Source organism: Phacochoerus africanus, chromosome 8 (assembly GCF_016906955.1).
Source record: "Phacochoerus africanus isolate WHEZ1 chromosome 8, ROS_Pafr_v1, whole genome shotgun sequence".
NCBI classification, from domain to species: Eukaryota; Metazoa; Chordata; class Mammalia; order Artiodactyla; family Suidae; genus Phacochoerus; species Phacochoerus africanus.
This window is the reverse complement of record NC_062551.1, coordinates 151,053,893-151,079,379: the sequence shown is the minus strand read 5'-3', so window position 1 is coordinate 151,079,379 and position 25,487 is coordinate 151,053,893. Positions and strand designations below refer to the sequence as shown.

General features: G+C 39.4%; 1 long non-coding RNA gene across 1 annotated transcript in view; it reads right to left on the bottom strand.

The window, feature by feature from the left end:
• Positions 1-25,487, bottom strand: part of LOC125132057 (uncharacterized) — a 137,706-nt gene that overhangs the window by 29,877 nt on the left and 82,342 nt on the right. The window contains exons 2-3 of the long non-coding RNA XR_007136126.1: positions 9,267-9,333; positions 3,329-3,393 (exon numbers count right to left, since the gene is read on the bottom strand). This is a non-coding gene — a long non-coding RNA (uncharacterized LOC125132057). The remainder of the gene's footprint in view (positions 1-3,328; positions 3,394-9,266; positions 9,334-25,487) is intronic.

Sequence of the window (25,487 nt, the reverse complement as noted above, 5' to 3'; positions counted from 1 at the left end):
CATTAGGTGTCCACTAAATGTTCCAGGCAAAAGGGACACAGTGGCTCATATTTCTAGTTGAGGAAAACAGATAACAGGCACCTGAACAAAAGAGAGAAAACATGTCAGATGGTGATGTGTGCAAGGCAGAGAAACAAGACAAGGCATAAAGTTTTAAGGTGGATGAGATTTGAATGAAACAAGGAGACAAGCATGGTGGACATCTGGATTTAGAAAGTTTGAGGCAGAGAGCACAGCAAATCCAAAATCCCTGAAATCAGAGCATGTTTCCTGTAGCTGAGAAATGTCAAGAAGGCCAGTGTGCTGCAGTATCAAGAACCAAATAGGGAGAGTGAAAATAAGGAAGGAGAGGCAACAGAGCCTTGGAGACCCTATAAAGATTTAGACTCTTTAGAGTTCCCATTGTAACTCAGAGGTAATGAAACCATGAGGAGGCAGGTTCAATCCCGGGCCTTGCTCCATGGGTTAAGGATCCAGCATTGCCATGAACTACAGTGCAGGTCACAGACATGGCTCATATCTGGCCTTGCTATGACTGTGGTATAGGCCGGCAGCTGCAGCTCCAATTCGACCCCTAGCCCAGGAAATTCTGTATGCCACTGGTGTTAACCCTAAAAGCAAAAAAAAAAAAAATTCATTTCCTTAATCGAGGGGCCACTTAACTAAATCTTCTCTGAACTAAAAAGGGCTTCTTTATCCACGTATACATACAACTTATCTGCAACTCATCTATATTTTATATCACTAAAATTTTTTAGTTATGCCTTAGCAAGGCTTCCATGGCATTTCTATGACTTTTTACTACTTTTGTAGATTTCTTAAACATTTTTCCATCTTTGTCTATTCCTCCTCCACTAACGAACATCTGGATTATTTATCTGCTCTTGTATCAAAATATATGCCATCTAACCTTGAATGCCCTGAAATCAAGGCACAGCCTTCTCACCATATACCTTCCCATTATATATAGTTGGAAGACCAAGAGAAAGTCACTTCATTTCTATAAGACTCTGTTTCTTTTCTTTATAATGAATTCCTCTTTAAAGAACAGAATGAGTGTTATTTATATTTTTCTACAGTTTTCAACTTAAATTGATGATGATAAAAAGGATGATAGTTATCTGGTAATGCCCTGGGATTTTCATACTCTTTGGGGCAGGGAAAGAAGGAAAAAGTTAGCAAGCAAAGTTAAGAAGTATGAAGCAAATTCTTCACATGCATGTGCTATAAAGAATATATATAATGAATATATATAATGAATATACATTATTAGTCTGAATTGGCTATCAAGTAACTAGCTGTAAAACTGGCAAAACTTATATATCCTCTCTGAGACACTGGTTGCCAACCTGTGAAAGGTAGGCAATAATAATTCTACTCATGGGATTTTTACAAGGAAAGTTTAAATATTATAAGGAACATTTAAATCTAAAGAATATTTAAATATTTAAATTCCACATTTAAATAAGCCTCAGTATTGTATCTGATATCTTGACAGTGACAAAACACTTCATAAACTTAGGTTATATTATCCTCACCACCATCAGAAGGAAGGTCAGCTGGAGAAGAGTCCATGAAGGATCCAGGGAGGAACTGAGCAAACCAAAAACTCTGGTACAGAAGCCAAGGGAATCCTTAGTTTTTGGAAGTTAAGCCAAAGAAGGTAGATCCAGTGGAGATTCAGACTTGAAATAGCAATATTTCACTCAGAGAAAATTATAAACAAGCATGTGTAAGTTTGTACCAAAAGGATAGTAGAACATAATGATCAAGAGGCTGGATTTTGTACACAAAAGTTTAGGTTTTAATGCTACCCCTGAACATACTAGCTGTGAATACTCCATTCCCCAAACCTCATTTCCTCATCCACAAGGGAAAAGATAGCAGTGATAGAATCTGGCCACCCATCCAAGATCCCAATGATATCATCCTCATTGATGCATCAGGAGAGGTCCTTTGAGAAGGAGAGCACCATGAAGACAAAGACTCAGAGCCCGGAAACAGATTTTGCTTAAATCCTAACTTAGATATTTATTATGTGACTTGGGATACGTTTCTTGATCTTTCCAAGCCTGGATTTCCTCAGCTATAAATTGAAGATAATAATCATTTCTGACTTAGACAAGGCAAGCAAAACACAGTTGCAATGACTGGTGCATAGTATGTGCTCAAAAAATGGTGATTACTGTTTATAATTGCTCTTTACCGGGCACTGTGCTACCTGTTGGGGATTCATGTGGATAAGAATATACTTCATACAATGTAACACAACACCTTTCGGCTATTTAAAGGTAAGTGCCATGTTCCTCCACTTCCACTCCAGTCTCCTCTGGTTTCTTAGCTATTCCCCCAAGGACAAAAGTTCCCCCAAATAATCCTCTCTTTCCTGGTCTTCACTAGGTGAGCTATTTTTTTCAATATCCTTTCAAAACATGTCACCCACAATGTAAATGAACCTATGTAGAACAGTAGGGAGGTTCCTTTAAAAACTAATAATGGAGCTACCATATGATCTTTCAATTCCAGTCCTGGGCATGTATCTGGAGAAAAACACAATTCAAAAAGATACATGGCCCCCGATGTTCATTGCAGCACTATTTACAATAGCCAAGACATGGAAGAAAAGTAAATGTCTAACAACAGATGAATGATAAGGAAAATGTGGTACGTATATACAATGGACTCAGCCATAATAAAGAAGGAAATAATGCCATTTGTAGCAACATGGGTGGACATAGAGATTATCATACTAAGTGAAGTAAGCCAAAGAAACCTAAATATCATATGGTATCACTTATATGTAGAATCTAAAAAATAAATAAAAATAAAAAATAAAAGAGGTATGTGTGTATGTATATATATGTGTGTGTGTATGCATATATATATATATGGGAAGGAGTATTTGTGTGCTTGTGTGTGTGTATGTGTGTGTGTCTCTCTCTGTCTCTGTCTCTGTCTCTCTGTCTCTCTGTCTCTCTGTCTCTCTCTGTCTCTCTCTTCTCTCTCTCTCTCTCTCTCTCGATATATATATATATATCACCCACAATGGAGACACTATCCAGACATGATGTGATCAACCTGGAATATCATAGGGTAAGAATTTGGATTTGGTCTCACCCCTATACCTCAGCTAATCTAGCCATACATTTCTTTTAGTTTCTCTATTCTTGCAATAATCACAAAGAAAACTCCCTTAGACCTGAGGAATTCATTAGTACAGGGAGAGTACCTGACACAGTATCTTCAGATGTTTTAAGCAAACTTAAGAGTAAAGTAGCAAATATCCTGTATGAGGATTCAAAGTAAAATCAGGAAGAATCCACTATACCTCTTGTCCTTTAAGTTGTAAGGGTGGCCTTCACTGAATACCACAGAGAAGATGGATGTTTCAATCTAGGGGGAAAAACAAAAGCTTTCACGTGACTAAGAACAGAAATATTTCATCAAGAAACAATCATCTGGAGTTCCCTCATGGTTCAGCGGTTAACAAACCCGACCAGGATCCACAAGGATGCACATTTGATCCCTGACCTCACTCAGCAGGTAAAGGATCCAGCGTTGCCCTGAGCTGTGGTGTAGGTTGCAGACACGGCTCAGATCCCATGTTGCTGTGGCTGTGGCTAGGCGGGCAGCTATAGCTCCAATTCAACCCGTAGCCTGGGAACTTCCATATGCCATGGATGCAGCACTGAAAAACAAACAAACAAAAAGAAGCAATCATCTTTGAGTATATTTTAAAGGCAGACTCCCTAGTAAAGTTGAGATCTTTGTTATTAATGTCAAGTATCCTTTCTCACAGGTCATTAACCCTCCCAGAAGAATAGAGTGGAGAGAGGGCAGATTTATACGTCCTCCCAAGGCCAAGTCTTCTTCTACCCATGCCTCCAGATAACCTAAAGGGTCATCAAAAACAATAGCTTTAAGATAGCCAACAGGTAATTCCTGCAACCTCTGAATGTAAACACCCCTTTTCAATTTAGAAAAAAAAGTGTCCTAAAATATAGATCCTAGTCTCTGAACATTCATGAGGACAGTGTGGAATTTAATTTTTGATTTATGTGCCTAGGCCTGAGTGTCAGAGGCCTGAGAAATCACAGCTGGATTAAAGAAATGAGCTTAGCATGAAAGTCATATTTTGTTTTATGAAAGGAGCTCAAGCATCAGGGTTTGAATGGCTCAGCACCTCTTTAATCAAACCAGGGATTCTCAGTCCAGGGCTTTGTAAGTGGCTAATTAGTAATGTGCCAGAGACTTACCTGGTTAATCAAATGATTAATCACTCCATAGACTTCATTTCTCTTGTTTCCTGGCTGTCTTTGGCTCTCCTATTTGGGTTTTTTTGTATTTTGGGGGAAATTAGCATTTTAATAGCTGGCAGTCACCATTCAGGGTAAAAAAACGGTATTGTCCCATTTTAACCATTTTTTGTACAAACAAAAATGAGACAGAGGAAATTTCTTTCCTAGAAGTATGAAAAGAATAGTCCTTGCCTATGGCTTGACCATAAATTGTTAAGCTATTTCTGAGGAAATGTGGCATTTGAGTAGGAGAGAATTTGAAGCTCCATGGAAGGTTTGAGCATTTCTTTACATATATAATCTTGTTTGGAGAAAAGCTTTCTGAAAAATTATATGACCACAAATCAGCTGGATGATATTCTTAAAGTTGATCTATCTAAAGCATTAAGGAGCTCAATTATCTTTTTCAAAGATAATATTATAATGGCCCAATTTCAATTCAACCTCTTAAAATAGCTATTAGTCATAAAAACATGTAAGTAGCTAAAAACTACAATAAATTCATCAGTTACCAGCAATTCCCTCATTATATCACTACAATCAGCCATGACAACCACCCTTCCATCCTCTGACGATCCCAGTGGCATTTCGAATGGATGACAATAATAACATCAATTATACATTTGTTTAGAGTAATTCTTTGTGTTTGGATTCCCATTTAGTGTTCTCATTGCCACACATGCAAAATTTCCATGTGTAGCACAGAGATAGTGATCAAATAAATATTTTCCTTTTTTAAAGGCCAGCATAGGTGGATACTGAAGGTGACACAAAGGGATAATGGGCCTCCATCCTGTAAGCCCTTCTAGAAAGAATAACATTTCTATATGAAAATTTTCAAACTGCATATCTTGTTACTTCTTTAAAGATCCTGATTTTCTGTCATAATGAACTACTGTTTCTGATGGGATGGTATGTAAGTGATGTGGGGGGGTATGTGTTTCAATCAAAGGAGAGCTGATGGTTGTAACACTACTAGGTGTAAAGTTATTACTAAACATTACTAGGTGCACTAAAAAGCAAACAAATTTAAAGCAAAAGAGTATTCTTATTACTTCAGCGCAAAATGAAGAAAACATGGAAGGGGTGAGAATATAAGTGGATCAGATTTCATTCACTGTTTCTTTATTAACTACTGTGCCCAAATAATCAGGTCTTCTAGAAGCCTGTAATAAAGGCAGAAATTAGTTCTTGATACATAAGCTTTGATTATCAGGGCTCATAAAATGAAAGATTCTTCAACAAAGGTGTCTAATTTAAAGGACTCTTTGGAGAGTTCCCGTTGTGGCTCAGTGGGTTACAAACCTGACTAGTATCCAGGAGGATGCAAGTTCAATCCTTGCCCTCGCTCAGTGGATTAAGGATCTGGCATTGCCATGAGCTGTGATGTAGATCACAGACAAAGCTCAGATCCGGTGTTTCTGTGGCAATGGTGTAGGCTGGCAGCTGCACCTCTAATTTGACCCCTAGCCAAGGAACTTCCATATGCCATAGGTGCAGCCCTAAAAAGCAAAATAAATAAATAAATAAATAAATATTAAATAAATAGCTGACTCTTTGATGACTGGAAAATAGTCATCAAAAGATACTTCAAGATAAAGACTAAGTTTCACTTTACTCCCCAGACAGTTAGCCCATCCAAATAGAGGACCTGGGGAGAAAATTCTACCACTTCTAAGACCAGGCATATTCCATAGTCAGCAACAGTCCTAGAGCTATTGAGAAGAGTGACATGTAATTAGTTTCCCCTCCTTCAGTTTTACCTATCTCCAATCAGTTATCTACCAGCCTCCAAAATGACCTTTTCTAAACACAATCTGACCTGTCTTCACAATCAAGTCAAGCTCCCTTGGACTGGCTACGAGTTTGCCCATGATCTTCCCCCATCACCCTCCTCAGCCTTGTCTCCATCATTTCTCCACTCACTCCGTCTGCCTCTAGATCACACTTACGTGACGAGCCAAAAATTGTGTAATATTTTGCCTCTGTCGGACTAACACCAGCTACCTTTAAGACTTCATGTAACTTCTGTAAATCCACAGGCAGGTCCAACTCCTGAACAAATCCACTCATGCAGAGTTCTACACCTAGGCACGAGGCAGTCCAGGGTTCATGGCTCCTCTATGATATCCAATCAAGTTCTAGACCCAGGCTCATGATTGTTTTACTGCCCAGGCTCACCTTCAGTGACCCAGAGACTTGAACATGCCAAAGCTTCAACACAAGTTTGTGGTCAAATGGAGGAGAGTATTTCTATTCCTTTTGTGTAAATTTCCCAGAATGAAGGGTTGGGGGTGTTACCAAAATGTTTAAATGAAGAGATTCAAATAAAGTAGTTAGTTCTGTTTTCATATATGGCAACTCTGTGCTCCAAAGACACAGCCTTTGCAAGCTAGGAGACAAACCCAAATGGCAACCCCCGTGCTATATTCAGAGCACTCTCTCTCTCTGACCTGTGAAGGTGAAGTTTGTCACTCTATTAAGAGCTTTAAGTGGGATGCCTTCTCACTAAAGGATAATATTTTTCCCTTAGGAATCTGATGCTATCCACTTCCTAAAAACTGAGGTCACTCTATTGGTTTTCCAGACATGCTGAGATGTATCTGTTTGGATCCCATAAGTAGAGACATGATTTATTTCAGAGGAGGATTCTCCATATCCCCCAAAATAGAGTTCCATCAGGCCTGAGGCTGCAGTTTTCCAGACACCCTCAGACATGCCTAGATCCATGAGTGGACATGGCCCGTGCTCAAGCTGAGACCCAGCTACACCTTAATTTATAGGTTAGGTGGGACAAAAAGTATCTGTGGGAAAGGAGGCATTCGAACCATATTTTGAAGGCAGAGTAGGATTTACGCAAACACTAAAACAAATGATTCATGAAGAGAAAGCATGACAGAGAAAACAGAATCATTATAGAGGCCAAATATCAAAATAATCCATTTTAAACAAATTCTGTTAAGCTGTCCAGAGAAAGACATACTGACGTTCTTAGAGATCCTACTGACTCATGGTAATAACCCAATAAAAATTGTTGAATGAATAAATGAATGAATGAATAAATTGTTCATTTTCTCTACGCAAATTAAATTTAGCTCTGAGATCCTTCTGGCCAGGGGCAGGGAGGATTTAATTTCAGTCACTTTTGAGGGTGATTTTCTTCCCTGCCTATGGTTTTCAAAATGATGTTGGAGGTTTATAGAATATGCACCGAATGAAGGAACACCCCATGGTGTTTTCCGTCCTTACAGTTGCATCCATCCTATAAGTGATACAACTGGGCAAACAGCCCTCCACCTTCTAGCAGGTGAGGTTGCCCCAGGAGTGGCACCCATTTCCCCAGTGGTGCTCTCTAACCCCACATAGGCCTAGCCACGGATATGACACCTGCTCTAAAAGCCTCAGTGTTAGCAGTCCTCTCATAGACATCTTCCCTCATTTGGTGCTCTGTTTACATAGGTCATGGATCTCTGCCACCTAAAGAAACACCCTAAATCCTAACTAACCCTGTCTGAGTCAGAGAAAGGGAAATCCATCCACTTCTAGATAAACCCCTTTTGTTTCCTTGAACCATAGAACCAGCCTCTCTCTGTGAGTTTATAAGCCCAAATAGAATAATGAGTGCTTCACAATTTCTGTTTTCAGCTCTAACAGATAAAAACTATGAACAATCCTTTAGGAATTCCCACTGTGACTCAGCGGGTTAAGAACCTAACTAGTGTCCATGAGGATGAGGGTTTGAGCCCTGGCCTCACTCAGTGGGTTAAGAATCCGGCTTTGCCATGAGCTGCAGGGTATAGGTTGCAGACACAGCTCAAATCTGGCATTGCTGTGGCTGTGGCATAGACCTGCAGCTGCAGCTCCAATTCAGCTCCTAGCCCAGGAACTTCCATATGCCAAATGTGTGGCCCTAAAAAGGAAAAGAAGTAAAAATTTTAAATAATTTAAAAAATATATAAACAATCCCTTAGACAAGGAACCCAAACTCAGAACAGAGGTGTGGCTTTTATATCAAAGTACCTTGCTCTTTCAAGTATGGCTAGCAGCTGAAATGAAATTCAAAATCCTGTTGCAGCATAGTATTTTGCCCCTACCATCACTCTAGCTCCCATGTTCTGTGGAAATAGAGTCCTGGAAGGAACTCTGAATCTGGAGTTGGAAAACTCTACCACCTCGACCCACTTCAGTTCATCATGGCTCCATCTTCTCTAGTGTAAAAGTTATTCCACTGACCTCTCAAAACCATCATGAGGATCAAATGAGAAAAGGAATTTTATAAATGCTGAGGGCTAGACAAAGAGTGCTTGTTAGTGTGGACTGAGCCAAAATTCAGCGGAAACCTAGATTAGCCGTGTCTGCTCCCCTGTGACTCTGAAGAAAAAGTCCTCAGAGTGGCAGTGACCCTTCTGGCCTCAGAACAGGTGGCCCATCCTCTCTTGGGTGATTTCTGCTGCTTCAAGAGCCTAGAGGGAGAAGGAGCCCTAGCGGCCACCCGCAAGAAATGCCAGCCAGAAATGTGATCCCTGGGCCACTGCAGGGCAGGAAAGCAGGTCTATCACCTGCGCAATGTTTGCTGCAGGGCCTTAGGCCTGAAAGGCAGCTTTGTTCAGCTACCAGGTGAGCTGCAAGAGGAAGGTGCCTCTCCAGCCACTGCCACCAGGACCTGCACAAAGCACTCATTCAGAGGCCTCGTCCTGGCCGTGCCCTCTGATGCTGCCTCTGACTTATTAGATTGCCCGTACAGAGATCATTTCCCTGCCTGTGCCCCCCCACTGCTGACCCTGCGACTGCACAATGCCACTCCGAGGGCAGGGGTAGAATATTACATTCCAGAGAGAAAAGGCAATGCTCAGGCTGAAAAGACCAGGCTTCCGTGAAGGACACTCCCCTTCCACCACAGAGCTCCCAGTGTCCCTGCAGACAATAGGCCTCTGTGCAGCCCCATCTCCTAATGCAAGGACTGCTTACATGTTTTCATCTTTGGAAACTTCAAACTGCTCAGTCCCCAGGAACAGCTGTACAAGGAAGCGTCTGTCTAGAATGGAAGGGGAGAAGAAGAGGTGAGATGTGTTCTTTTAAAATGATGTCCCAGCCAGGTTTATTTATTCCAGGGGGCAATGCCAAGTTTTTCCCAGTTTATTCTTTCATTCATTTCAGCAGTCAATATCTATAGATCACCTACAATGTGCTAGGCATCTTGCTAAGATCTCTTGTGAGAGACGCCTTGCCCTAAAGAGAAAAATTAAATAACACTGTCCTCCCCTTAAGCAAATGATGTCCAAGGGTTGGGAAAAGCATTCTGTGTATCGATTTTGTGCTGAGCATCTTTTTCTCACTTTGTGCAGCACCTGGCCTTTGATCTTCATTCTGTCCTGGCTCCTGAATCCCTACTTTATCATCATGTGAAAATAAAAGTCGAAATGTTGGTTTCCCAGGCACTCTTTTACCAGTGGAAATGAAAAACAACATCAACCCTATGGAGGACAATTTGTCAATAAATAACAAAACTGCATATGTATTTACTCTTCTACCCAGAGTATTACTTTTATGAAATTACCATCAACCTCTAATAATAAAAAACTACATATACATAAGGCTATTCAGTGCAGTATCATTTTTATTTCCTAACACCAGAAACTACTTATATATCCAAACATAGGAGACTGGTTCAATAAACCATAGTATTACACAATGGAGTACTATTCTGTTTTAGAAAAGAATAGCGATCACTATATAATGACACAGAGTGAGTTCTAGGAAATGCTGTTAACCGACAAAATCAGAATCCAAAATTACATACATAGTATGCTAGCTTTTATGTAAAATAAAAGGAGAAGTAAGAAAACACACAAATCTTTGCTTATCTTTGCCCCCCCCGCAAAAAAAGGATAAAAACAAGAAAATGACTAAGTTGGATATTATAGGAGTAAGGAAACAGGGAGGAAGGGAGGTAAGGGAGTGACACTCCTCTGAGCATAACTTTTTATAGAGTTTTGACTCTTGGATTCTATAATGGAGGTTTTAAAAATGATGTAAAGGATTTTATTGGGCCAGTTGATAAAGTTGGAATAAGGGCAGTAGATTATCATCAAAGTATTCTTCAGCGTTTACTCAAGTTGATCACCACATTGTGGTTTTGGAAGGGAATATCATTGTTCCTAGAAAATAGATACTGTAATATTTAGAATCAAGTCCATAATTTATGCAATTTACCCTCAAATGATTCAGAATATATATGTGTGTGGGTGTGTGGGGGTGTGTGTGTGGGTGTGTGTGTGTGTGGAAATGATAAAGCAAATGCAGCAGAATGTTAACAATAGAAAATCTGGGTAAAGGGCATATAGCTATCCTTGTACTTTTCTTATTTTTATGATTTTTCTTTAAGTTTTAAATTATTTCCAATTTAAAAAATCATTTAATGTTGGATTGGGTTTTCAGTGATTATATTTCACAAGAGAAATGTGAATTTCTCAGATTGTTCTGCTACCCCAGTGAGTATCAGCAACCTCTTGGCCCACCCATGTACCCTTCTTAAAGTCATTCCTGCAGACTCTGATAAGCAAGGATGCATCCTGGGTTTATTCCTCATTGTATCAGGAAGACAGCAATTGAAGGAAGTTAAAGGAAACACTTGATCAGGCTTGGACCCTGAGTTATCTTGGGTCATTTGGAATAAGAATAGTTACCACATTACATACCAGGATTATACCAAGAACTTTATGCATGTAATCTTATTCAATACTCATAACACTGCGAAGGGAGCAATAATGTCCTTGAGAAATATGCTGAGATATAGGGGCTTTAACCTATGAGAAGGGGCAGTGTCATGACTGTGGTTCAGATGGTCTGGTCCCAAAGCCTGTGCTTCTTAACCTCTAGGATTTAAAAACTGTCCCAAAGGTCGAGAGACCAGTTCTACCTGGCAGCTCTTGATTCTGATGCTACATCCTTTATAAAGGCTTCCTTGAACCCCAGGGAGGCATTGATACTGCTTTTCCCATTTTCCCATCTCAGTTGATACCCATCACCCAAAAAACTGATCTTATTGCATTATTGTTTGGCATGTCTGTTTTACTTTTTGGACTCTGACTTCCTTGAGAACAGAAGCTGTCCTTTCTTCTTTATGTTCCCGGCCTCTATCACAGCACCTGGTCCATGATAGATATTCTTTAAATGCTATTGAGGTTGTATTGGGTTTTGAGAAATATCTCTTGAGCTTTTGAAACACCTCTGTAATGTTCTCATTTTATTCTTATAGAAATTGAGGCTTAACCTTGAGCCTTGAGTCAACAGCTTAATAAGATTTCCTGCTCAGGCAAATGTGATCTTAAACCACGTTAACAAAAGAATCATCTGTAGAAAGAGAAAATGGATGACCTGATCTACTGGAGCGGATCAGGCTAGGCCCAGAGATAAAAATGGACTTCTACATCTACGCAAAAGCAGATGAAGTCAAACTGGATGGAGTCTGAGAGCTGATGGCTCTCAAAGCCAACTTCTCAATGGAGACCAAAGGGACTAGGAATAATGACAACTCAGGGGTGCCACGGCTATAGTCAAATGCCTTTGTGCATTCAATTTTTCTAGGTGAGCCCCAAAAGATGAACTTCAGCTGATGGGTAGATGTCACTGGGAGAAAGATTTGTAGTCAACATAATAAAAGAATACTATTCTTTGGTACAGCTATCTAAAGATGGAATGAATTGTGAGCTCTCTGTCACTAGAAGGGAGGCAAAAATTGAAGACCACAAGTCAGGAATGTTTTAGAGGAGATTCAAGTACCAAAAATGAAGAGAAAAGGCTAGATTAGTGGTTTCTATAATGCTGGTCCTTGGACCAATGTAAAGACATCCCCAGCCCACAGATAAGCAAAAATAAAGACAAAGTAGTAAGTTTTCACAAACATGAATTCATTCAATTTAACCATGGCTCTTAATTATAAAGTTATGTTTTCAGTGTTGAAATTTAATTTTTTAATGACATGAGGATGAGAGGAGATGGTTTTTATAGTGCCCTGACTCAGCAAAGAATAGCGGGTTGAGAAATCTGTGTTGGTTGCCAAAATATCTTTGGAAATTGTAGTGACCCGTGGAAATTTAAAAGCCTATCAGCTAATGGACCAGACAACCTCTAATGACTTCTCCACCCCCAAGAGTGAATGGCTTCATATCTCACAGACTCTGAACCCTGAGTGTCATCATCCAGGTCCAGTACAAATTCACAGGCTTTGGATTCAGACATGCCAGGATCTACAACAAGGTTCAGGTAGTCTCTAGTCTAGGGAATTTGAGCAAATTGCTTAATATCTTTGGGTCTCAGTTTGTTCATCCATAAATAAGGATTAAAAATAATGTCTTTCACTGAAGGATCATAGGCTTTGGAGTTCAAAGCCATACATAGGCCTGTGTGCTGCATAGCACAAATGACTGAAATTCTTTTCACGTCTTCCACCAAGAAGTAGAACCTACTTTTTCATCCTTTCTGTCTGCATTGGCTTTGTCTTGCTTTGAACAAAAGGCTGTAGCAGAAACAATACTCTGAACCTGGATCACAAGTGTCTGCTCGTGTCTACTCTTGGTCTTGGAACATTCCCTTTGTGCCATGTGTATGAACTGGGTTGGCCTGCTGGTTAATGAGGCCCAGTCACTCTCACTGCTCCAGTTGACAGCCAGCCAACAGCCAGAGAAGACCATGGAGAGAGGCCATTCAAGACTAGCCTTGCCTCCATCTGACCACAGACGCAAGCGTTTAAGCCCAGGTGACACCAGCCAAGCCTGACCCAGATCATCAAAAATACCCAACTGGAGTTCCCATTGTGGCTCAGTGGCAATGAACCTGACTAATATCCATGAGGATGAAGGATCAATCCCTTCATCCTCAGTGGGTTAAGGATCCAGCGTTTCCATGAGCTGTGGTGTAGGTCACAGACGTGGCTCAGATCTGGTATTGCTGTGACTGTGGCACAGGCCAGTAGCTACAGCTCTGATTCGCCCCCTAGCCTGGTATTTTCCATATGTGTGGGTGCGGCCATACAAAGGAAAAAAAAAAAAAGATTGTTTAGTGACTCTCCCATGATCATACAGCCAGTAAGAGACAGATCGAGTGTCCCACCAGTTCAGATGCATCCAGAGCTATTGATCTTTTCTCTAAGGACTCGCTCTCTGTCTTTGGGATCATCCAAGACATCTCTTCCGTCACGGCAGCCCCCTCTCCACCTCATATCCACTGCCTTCCTGGTCAGTCAAGCTCAAGCCATGACTGCCGTCTCAACTGTGCATTTATAGTTGCCTTTTTTCTCCTTGCCTCTAGGTTCACCCTCTTACAACAGCCCCCACAACTGCCAGAGCTACTCCCATGACATGCAGATTAGATTATAGAAAACCCTGCCCTTCAAACTTGGAATTCCCTGACTTCCCATCACAAACACTATAATGGAAACTCATCTATATGGACCAGTACAGATCTGTCTACCTTATCAGCCACTGATTCCAATCCTGGACCCTCCAGGCTATGCTAACCTTCCTCCAGTTCCCATGGCCACCCACGCTTTTCTCTCCTGAATGTGTTGCCATTTCTCTCCTGAACTCTCTCCAAGGGCTTGAGATCCTGACAAACTCTGAACTGATCTTCAAATCTTCCTTCAAAAGCCAAATCCTTTGAAAAGTCTTCTCTGAAGACCTTCCGATTTAGACCATCTTCTCCTACCATTCCTCCTCTCACCCAATTAAAACCAAAACTCACATTATATTGAAATTGTTGCCTTGTGTGTTCTCTCCACAAACTAGAATCAACCACAATTAGTGAGACTTTGTGTTTATACTACACTAATAAAAAGCGTTATTACAGTGGTCTCTGCTGTTTAGTTTAGTGGGCAAGAGATGAAGGCCAAAACCAAGTTAGATGTTGCTAATCAGTTATCAGGCTTTGAACCAGTCAGTATGGTAGCACTGTAGGGTAATAAGTCTCTAATAAACACCTCATTTTTAGATACAATAAAGAACTGCTCAAAACAAGCAGCTATATCCTGAACTGAAGAAACACTGGGCTACAAAATAATAGAGAGAGAGATGACACAGAAAACCTTAATGGAATAAGAAACAAAACCTGCAGGAAGATGTAGGGAAGTCATTTACCTCAATTTTCAGAGGTGCCAAGGATATAAGGCATTTTCCTTGTGAGTAAGAAAGAGGAAATTTTGTGAGAAACAGCTTCTTTCCAGAGCAGGTGTTAAAGAAATTAAATCTCACAGAGGATGGACCAAGGCCAGAATTATGATCCACACAGTAAATAAGGAAAAGGTACTCAGCTAGGCCAAGAGCAGGAAGGGATTGGAGAGAGATGAAGTGACACAGAGAAGGCAAAAGGGGCCTCCTGGGTACCACCATGATGGCAGTGAGCAAAAAGTTTATCCTCCCAGACCTTGGGCGGGCTTCCAGAAGACACCTAAATGCTAGAGATGTGGGCTGGTTTTAAGTCACTCTGCAAAGAAATAGTAGCATCATCTGGTTGTCTGGATAGCAGAACCATAAAGACAATTTAATTATTACCTTTCAAGCACAAAGATGAGAGCATTCTCAAGTACATTAAAAACTTAGAAACACAACACCTATTAGCCTTTGGTGAAAAAGTTGCCTGATAACAAAATATACCAAATCAATGATGCTTCAAAATAAAAGAATTCTGCAATGGCAAAGTCATGGTAAAAAGGCTGGTAGTGAGCACTAAATGGATTTGAATATTAATTAAGATTAAACAACTGGCAATTATGGTTATAAATTAGAATATTTATATTATGAATTCTAACAATATAAAATAATAATTTCACTAAGGAAAAAAATGAGAGATGTGAGGAAAGGATGTGAAGACACAGATGACCTACTATTCTCATATTTCAAAAAGGCTCTAAAAGATACTGCCCATCTTGAAACATGTAATTTGAAAGCAATTTTTCCTCATCCCCTTAATGTATTTCATAGTTTTTCTTAACTTTTGAATGATCTTTTAAGAATAAACATCGTGTAAAGAGACAATCTGAGATTCAGCAATTCCTTGTTTTTTCTTCTATTAGATTCAAGAAAAAAAATACTTTTTATTAAAAGTGAGATGCATATAATGACTATACTTTTATGTAATTATTTCCACAGAGCTTTATCTCTAGGTCTGCATTTAGTAAAAGAAGTGTGTAAAATAATACATTCTCAAGCTCCCAACGCTAATATATGGGTGGAGGAATTTGTGGTGAAATTTTACTTTCTTCTATGAACTTATCAATACTGCTTGAAATTTATTTGTGTTAGGTACCAGATTTACAAATATAATAAAGACATAATTCTTTTTTAAAAAAGATACAAAGGACATAAAATTGATATCAGTTTTCATGCCCAATCTGTGGTTAGTAGAATTGCCTAAAGTACCATATTAAGAAGGACTTTGAGTTGCATCAAGGCTCAGCAGAAAAATATACTTTGATTGATTAGTCAGTTTGCCATGGCTCTCAAGAAACAGCGATGTACAGTCAACATTCCAAAAGCCTAATAAAAATGAGAGTAATATTTTGTGTATAACAAGTAGAGAAGTCAAATAAGGACAGATGCCCACACTATTCATTCAATAAATGTTGACTAAGCAAAGACTGACACATGCTAAATAGTTCACATGCAGCTATAAAGTGCAGTTTGCAGGCAACAACCATGGAAAAATCAAATGATAACTGTATTATACTAATCCTTCCACTTAGTATATTTTTGAAGTCTCTAATAACATAAAATATTTTAAAAACGGAAAATTGGAAGAGAATTAACATAGAAGCCATTGTAATCCTAAGAATAACTATTAGTCCTCCACAGATCCATAAACTTCAGGAAAAATTCCATTGTTGAGAGATGCTTTTTCAATGAAATTCTCATTTTAGGTTTACTAATGAACTGTCAACATTTATAATGTATGGAGATTATTTTGGTCAAATGAGAACTAAGAATAATTATACTGATGATTCAATCCAGAAGAGAAAATATTAAAACTAGATCAAGATATATAAACAACTTATACAACTCAACAGCAAAAAAACCAATTGAAAAATGGGCAAAAGACCTGAATAGACATTTCTCCAAAGAAGATATACAGATGGCCAACAAGCACCTGAAAAAAATGCTCAGTGATAATATCACTGATTATTAGAGAAATGCAAATCAAAACTGCTGTGAGGTACCACCTAGCGCCAGTCAGAATGGCCATCATTAATAAGTCCACAAATAACAAATGCTGGAGTGGGTGAGGAGAGAAGGGAACCCTCCTGAAATGTAGGTGGGAATGTAAGCTGGTACAACCACTATGAAAAACAGTATGGAGGTAACTTAGAAAACTATACATAGAACTACCTACCATATGATCCAGCAATCCACTCTTGGGCATATATCCAGATAAAATATCTTTTAAAAAGACACATGCACCCACATGTGCATTGCAGCACTATTCACAATAGCCAAGACATGGAAACAACCTAAATGTTCATTGACAGATGATTGGATTAGGAATACATTGTATATATACACAATGGAATACTACTCAGCCATTAAAAATAACAAAATAATGCCATTTGCAGCAACATGGATGGAACTAGAGACTCTCGTACTAAGTGAAGTAAGTCAGAAAGACAAATACCATATGATGTCACTCATATCTGGAATCTAATATAAGTCACAAATGAAACTTTCCACAGAAAAGAAAATCATGGACTTGGAGAACAGACTTGTGGTTGCCAAGGGGGAGGGGAGGAAGTGGGATAGATTGGGAATTTGGGGTTAATAAATACAAAGTATTGCCTTTGGAATGGATAAGCAATGAGATCCTGCTCTGCAGCACTGGGAACTATGTCTAATCACTTATGATGGAGCATGATAATGTGAGAAAAAGGAATGTATACATGTATGTGTAACTGGGTCACCATGCTGTACAGTAGAGAATTGACAGAACACTGTAAACTATCTATAGTGGAAAAAATAAAAATCATTATAAGTGAAAAAAAAAGATAGTAACAGATTTTTTAAAATAATTTTCAAGGGGGAAAAAAGTGAGAGGCCATTTATATGATTTCATCATTTCTTCATCCTGCAAATGCTTCCTGAGCTCAATGCGTACCAGGCTCTGTGCTGTTGCTGGGGTTATAAAGATGAATGCAGCACTGCTGTCACTAGGAAGAGAAACACAAGGCCAAAGAAAGAAAGACTGTCACTTAGGTGAAAGGAACCAGAAGAGGGTGGGCACTTGGAAGCCGCTGGTAGAAGGAAGTTTGAAAAAGTGGAGTGAAAATGGCAAGCTCTGCCAGGAGGTCACCAGGTGTTTCATTTGGGAAGTAAGCAAAGTTCTTTGTTCTCCAGTAATCTTGGACTGACTTGAAAAGGGCTATGATTAAGTTAGACTTGTTGTATGCACAGCCTGGGAGTAAGGGACCCTTAACAGCAGGAGGAAAAGGACATGGGGGGGGGGCATCTCTAAACTCACCTAAATATGCATCTAGAAAATCAAATGCACAAAGCAGAGGCTGAGGGATTGCTGACAGGGAAACCCAGGCCCAGAGTGGAGAGCTGGTTTGGTGGACAACGCCAGCTGTAAGTACACTCCTCCGAATTTGCTTGGAGAGAATTTGCTGGGATCAAGAATGAAAAGAGGCTTGAGGGCTGCCTAGCAACGCTATGTTTATGCAATGGTCCCAAGGACGTGGAGGGAATAAGAGAAAAAAATCTTATTTCTGGAAAGAGGGTGCCAGAGAGCAAGGGCAGTGCCCATGACGGGGAGCCCCAGCTTGGGGGGGAGCCTGCCAAGGTTGCGCCCAGCCCACGTGATACCCAGATTCTGCAGGCTGTGTGCTGACGTGGGAAATGGGCCTGGTGGGTCCCAGATTTCCCCAGCTTCCCCCACTAATCATAGCTCTTCTCGGCTTCTGCATTGTTTTCACAGCTGTTCAGCTGCTCCTGCTCGGTCAGGAGACAGACAGGCTGACTCCAAATCACAGAGCAGAGAATAATACTCGGGCCAAAGAAAGGGTGCACAAAACATGATTTTTATTGGTGGGGCGAGTGTTGAGGGGGTGGCAGGGAGATGGAAAAGATACAAACTCTTAACCGTTTTATTGGCTGATCAAATGTGAATGTTTATTCCAAGAGAAATGAGATCGTAAATAGCAGTCTTTTGTCCAGGCCAGACCACAAAATCCCATTTAATCTTCAGCATATTCAGTTATACTCACAAACCTAATCAGAGAGCAGAGAGAGAAAGGAAACTTAATGATGTCAAGGAAAAGTGTAGCTGACATTCACGGATTGCTCACTATGGACTTACTACAATAGGTATATAATTTCATGACATCTACACTCTAAATCTATGAACTAGGTCTAATTGTCTCTCTGTACAGAGGAGGAAACTGAGGCATGAAGCAGTTAGTAACTTGCCCAAAATCATAGAATTATTAACAGCTAAGGCCATGCTTGTAAAAGAGGCACTCTGACTCTCAAATTAAGATTCTTAATCACCTTGTTACATCTTTCCTTTTAATTCCTCTGTGTTAGATTCCCATGGCTGCAATAAGAAATTACTACAAATTTGGTAGCTTAAAACAGTATGAATTACAGTCTTTAGGTCAGAAGTCTGAAGTCAAGTTTCGGTAAATTAAAATCAAGTTGTGACAGGCCTGGGTTCCTTCTGGAGGCTCCAAGGGAGAATCCAGTTTCTTGCCTTCTTCCAGATTCTAAAACCTGTTGACATCCCTTGGCTCATGGCCCCTCCTCCACCTTCAAAACCAGTAGCACGTCATCTTCTTGCTCCCTCTGCTTCCATCCTTACATCTTGCTTCTCATAAGAATCCCTGTGATTACATTTCAAGGCCCACCCAAATAATCTAGGATAACCTACCCATTTCAAGGTCCTTAACTTTAGCAATGTAAGGAAATGTACTCACAGGTTCTAGGAATTAAGGCACCCACATTTCTCAGCCTCCCATAATGCCTAATAACATATGCATAGTTTAACCATGCTGTGTTTATGTATCTGTTTACTTTCTGTTTCCAACCACACTATAGGGTTTTTTTGAGGACATGGCTCATGTTCCACTCATTTTTAAATCATTTTAGGATAAAACACTGAGTAGGCTCTCATAAATGTTTGTTGTGATTGACAAATGAATGATAAAAATACAAAGAATAGACTTAAATGTGACAATAATTTAAGTTCATTTATTTGCATAACATACATGTTGTTTATAACAATAACAATAAAAAAAAAAAGCAGAGCAGAACCCAGCACATGCTGACCTTCGGTAATCACAATAAAGTGAACTGAATGCTCTGTCCTTGAGTGGCATACCATACGGAGCCTCTTACCTTTGCACATTCTGTTCCCCTGCCTGGGATATCCTTCCTGCCTTTTTTCATCCAGCTATTTCCCTTTTTTTGTTTTTTGGCGTTGTTTTTTTTTTTTTTTTTTTTTTGCTTTTTAGGGCCACACCCTCAGCATATGGAAGTTCCCACTCTAGGAGGCTCAAATCGGAGCTACAGCTCTCAGCCTACACCACAGCCACCTCATCGCAGGATCTGAGCCACGTCTGTGACCTACACCACAGCTCACTGCAACACTGGATCCTTAACCCACTGAGTGAGGCCAGGGATCGGATTCACATCCTCATAGATCCTAGTTGGGTTCCTTAACTGCTGAGCCACAAAGGGAACTCCCATTTGGTTATTTCCTACTCATCCTTTCAGAATTAGGTCAGCGATCCCTTCTCCCAGAAAACCTTCACTGATGCAGACACATGCACACAGCCACACACAAGTGAGCTAGAGATGATGGGAATACTCACTAGAGCTGACTGTGCACATTTTTTCTCAACTTGTTACTTTGTAACATCCTGTTGATTGCCATAGCAGGTGTATTTACAACACAGATATTGGCAAATGCTACAAATCATAGTCTTTTCTTCAAGAGAGCCATTCTTCAATATTTACACCACTGCATATACACACACACATTCTCCATAGGCTTAGTCCTTACTTTCTCCAATGGATTATGTGTCCATTGGTATTCCCTAGTTACCTCTACCACACTATTCTCCCATTCTGTTATAATATTTTGTTTTTTAAATAAATTTTATTGAAGTATAGTTACTTAAAATCTTGTGTTATTTTCAGGTGTACAGCAAAGTGAATCAGCCATACATAAGACTACCCATTCTTTTTGAGATTCTATAACATTTTGTTGATATTCAAATTGCTTTTCAAGTACCGCCACTGTCACATATTAGTGGAGAGGGCAGTGAGGGAAAGGATTTGATCATCCCTTAAAGTTATGAAATAACTATTTGACAATATCTTAGTCCTTCCAATGATTCAACCAAGCAATTTGTGGACTGATCCTCTGATTCATTCCAGGCAAAAATTCACTCTTGCAAAGGAATTACCCTTCCCCATTCCTGCATTTTCCAAGAAGCAGCTGCAGGGACCACTGGGAAAGGAGAGGAGTATGGCCTGCTCACCCTTGACCATTCATTCTCATGCTCTTGTGCTTCTTCTTTCTCCTCCTTGCCTCATAGACTGGCTAACATTTCAGTACTGGAGGTAGAGGAGCAGTCTATTCCCAGGAGAATGTGAGGGATACAATTAGGAGTTCCAGTGACTTTTCCCCATCTCTCCTGCTACCAATATACTCATAGTCTCTGTATTCACCTGAGATAGGTGGGCACTGAGTCATGGACATGGCCCTATGGCATTCAAGTACTCTAAGACATTCAAGGACTTCTTCAGTCTGACTCAAGCCCCATATCTTCAATATCTGCAATAGTCACTGATAAACGTGCAGACCAGTCCTTCTACTCTGTCATCTTGTCTGGAATCCCTTTCCTTGTTGGCTGTTTTGATGAGCCTTTATCTGCTTCTTGGCAGTTATCAATTATAAAAACCCTCATAACAAAAGGAGCTAATGAGGAGTTCCCATCATGGCACAGTGGAAACAAATCTAAATAGGAACCATGAGGTTGTGGGTTTGATCTCTGGCCTCGCTCAGCAAGTTAAGGATCTAGCATTACCGTGAGCTGTGGTTTAGGTCACAGACGTGGCTCAGATCTGATGTTGCTGCAGCTGTGGTATAGGCCAACAGCTGTAGCTCCAACTGGACCCCTAGCCTGGGAATCTCCAATATGCCACTGGTGCAGTCCTTTAAAAAAAAAGAAAAAAAGGTTAATGAGCCTGCCTTCCAGCAGCAGAAAACATTCTTCTCAAGTGCACATGGAATGTTATCTAGGAAAGATCACATTCTGGGCCACAAATCAAGCTATGGTAAATTTAAGAAAATTGAAATTATATGAAGCACATTTTCTGGTCTCAATGCAATGATACTAGAAATCAACTACAAGATAAGAACTGCAAAAAACTCAAATACGTAGAGGCAAAACAATGTCACTTAAGGATAGGAGGAAACCGAACAATATCTAGAAACAAATGAAAAAGAAAACACAACAAACCAAAACCTAAGGGATGCAGTAAAAGTGGTTCTAAGAGGGAATTTTATAGCAATATAAACCTTCTTCAGGAAACAAGAAAAATCTCAAATAAAGAATCTAACCTTACACCTAAAGCAAATAGAGAGGGAAGAAAAAACAAAACCCAAAGTGAGTAGAAGGAAAGAAACCATAAACATCAAAGCAGAAATAAATGAAATAGGAGTTCCCACTGTGGCTCAGTGGAAACGAATCTGACTAGTAACCATGAGGATGCAGGTTAAATCCCTGGCCTCACTCTAGTGGGTTGAGGATCTCGTGCTGCCATGAGCCGGGGTGTATGTTGCAGATGTGGTTCAAATCTCGCATTGCTTTGGCTGTGGTGTAGGCCAGTGGCTGCAGCTCTAGTTCAGTCCCTAGCCTGGGAACTTCTATATGCTGCAGGTGTGGCAAGAAAGAAAAGAGAGAGAGAGAGAGAGAGAGAAAGAGGAAAGAAAGAAAGAAAGAAAGAAAGAAAGAAAGAAAGAAAGAAAGAAAGAAAGAAAGAAAGAAAGAAAGAAAGAAAGAAAGAAAGAAAGAAAGAAAGAAAGAAAGAAAAAATGAAATGAAATAGAAATGAGCAATAGAAAAGATCAATGAAACATAAAGGTGATTCTTTGAAAAGATCAGCAAAATTGATAAGCCCTTAGTCAGACTCATTAAGGAAAAAAAGGGAGAGAGCTCAAATCAATAAAACGAGAAATGAAAAAGGAGATGTTACAACGGACATCGCAGAAATTCAAAGGATCATAAGAGACTGCTATAAGCAACTGTATATGTCAATAAAATAGATAACCTAGAGGAAGTGGACAAATTCTTACAAAGGTACAATCTTTCAACACTAAACTGGGAAGAAATACAAAAAGGTGAATGGACCCATCACAAATACTAAAAGTGAAACTGTGATTTTAAAACTTCCAAAAAAACAAGTCCGGGACTAGATGGCTTCACAGGCAAATTCTGTCAAATATTTAGAGAAGAGTTAACACGTAATCTTCTGAAGCTCTTCCAAAAAATTGCAGAGGAAACAACACTCCCAAACTCATTCTATGAGGCCACCATCATCCAAATAACAAAACCAGAAAAAGATGCCATAAAAAAAAGAAAATTACAGGCCAATATCACTGATGAATATAAATGCAAAAATCTTCAACAAAACACTAGCAAACCGAATCCAACAACAAAATAATAAAATACCTAAGAATAAACCTGCCTAAAGAGACAAAAATACCTGTACTCTGAAGACTACAAGATGCTGATGAAAGAAATCAAAGATGACACAAACAGATGGAAAGTTATACCATGCTTTTGGACTGGAAGAATTCATATCATCAAAATGACTATAATACCAAGGCAATCTACAGATTCGACACAATCCCTAACAGATTATCAATGGCACTTTTCACAGAACTAGAAAAAAAAATTAAAACTGTTTGTAAATCCAAAAGGCCCTGAATAGCCTAAGCAATCCTGAGGGGGAAAAAAATGGAGCTGGAGGAATCAGACCCTCTGACTTCAGAGCACTCTACAAAACTACAATCTTCAAAATAGTGTGGTACTGGCACAAAAACAGAAATATAGATCAATGGAACAGGATGGAAAGTCCAGAAATAAACCCACACACCTATAGTCAACTAATCCATGACAAAGGAGGCAGAATACACAAAGGAGAAAAATTCTCTTCAATAAGTGGTGCTGGGAAAATTGGATAGCTACACTTAAAAGAATTAATTAGAACATTTCCTCATACCATACATAATAATAAACTCAAGTGGATTAAAGACCTAAATATAGATCAGATATTATAAAATTCTTAGAGGAAAACATAGGCTGAACATTCTCTGACATAAACAGCAGCAAGATATTTTCAGATCCACCTCCCAGAGTAAAAATAAAAGCACAAATAAACAAATGGTGCCTGGTTAAACTTAAAAACTTATGCCTAGTAAGGGAAACCATAAACAAAACAAAAATACAACCTACAGAATGGGAGAAAATATTTGCAAATGAATGACAGACAAGGTATTATTCTCCAAAATATACAAACAGCTCAATATGAAAAGAAAGAAAATCAACCCAATCAAAAAATGGGAAGATCTGGAGTTCCCATTGTGGTGCAGTGGAAACAAGTCTGACTAAGAACCACAAGGATGCGGGTTCGATCCCTGGCCTTGCTCAGTGGGTTAAGAATCCAGCATTGCCATGAGCTGTGGTGTAGGTCACAGATGCGGCTTGGACCTGGCATTGCTGTGGCTCCGGCGTAGGCAGGCAGCGACAGTTCGATTAGACCCCTGGCCTGGGAACCTCCATATTCTGTGGGTGCAGCTCTGAAAAAAAAAAGAGACAAAAAAAAGGGAGGCTCTAAATAGACATTTCTCCAAAGAAGACATACAGATGGCCAAAAACACATGAAAAGGTGCTCAATATCCCTAATTATTAGAAAAATGCAAATAAAAACTTACAACAGCCAGAATGGCCATCATCAAAAAGAAGGTGTAGAGTGTGAGGGACTTGGAATTTGGGGTTAGCAGATGCAAACTATTGCATTTGGAATGGATAAGCAATAAGATTCTGCTATATAGCACAGGGAAGTATATCTAATCACTTGTGATGGAACATGATAGAGGATAATGTGAAAAAAATGTATATAAATGTATAACTGTGTCACTTTGCTGTACAGCAAAAATTGACAGAAATAAATACAGTAAATTGATTTAGTTATAGTTAATAACTATAATAAAATATAGTAAATCACCTATAATAAAAAAAATTTAAGTCTACAAACAGTAAATGTTAAAGAGGGTACAGAGAAAAGGAAACCCTCTTGCGTTGTTGGCAGGAATGTAAGCCGGTGCAACCACTATGGAAAACAGTATGGAGGTTCCTTAAAAAACTAAAAGTAGAACTACCATACCATACAATCCCACTTCTGCTCATCTATCTCGAGAAAACAATAATTTGAAAATATACATGCGCCCCAATGTTCAACGCAGCACTATTTACAATAACCAAAACGTGGAAGTAACCTAAATGTCTATCAACAAAGGAATGGATAAAGAGAATGTGGTACATATGTACAATGGGATATTACTTAGCCATAAAAAGAATAAAATAATGCCATTTGCAGCAACATGGATGGACCTGGAGATGATCGTAAAAAGTGAACTTAGACACTAAAAGATAACTATCATATGATATCACTTATATGTGGAATCTTTAAAAAAGGATACAAGTGAATTTATTTGCAGAACAGAAACAAACTCACAGACTTTGACAACAAGTTTATGGTTACCAAAGGCTACAGGTGGTAGCGGGGAGGGACCGGGGATTTGGGATTGGCAGATGCACACTGTGCTATATAGAATAATTGGTCACAGTGACATGCTCTATAGCACAGGGAAGTTACCCAATATTCTGTCATAATCTAAACGGGAAAAGAATCTGAAAAAGAAAGGATGTGTGTATATAACTGAATCACTTTGTTATACAGCAGACAGTGATCACAACATTCTAAGTCAACTACACATCAATAAAACTTTTAAAAATGAAACCATAAAACAAAAACAGCCAATTGGAGATGTTTAAACTTTTAAGGCATTTTAGCAAGCTCCTGCAAATCTTTCTCTGGTCCAGTAAGGTAAGAATAGTGTCTGTTTTATGGAGATTCT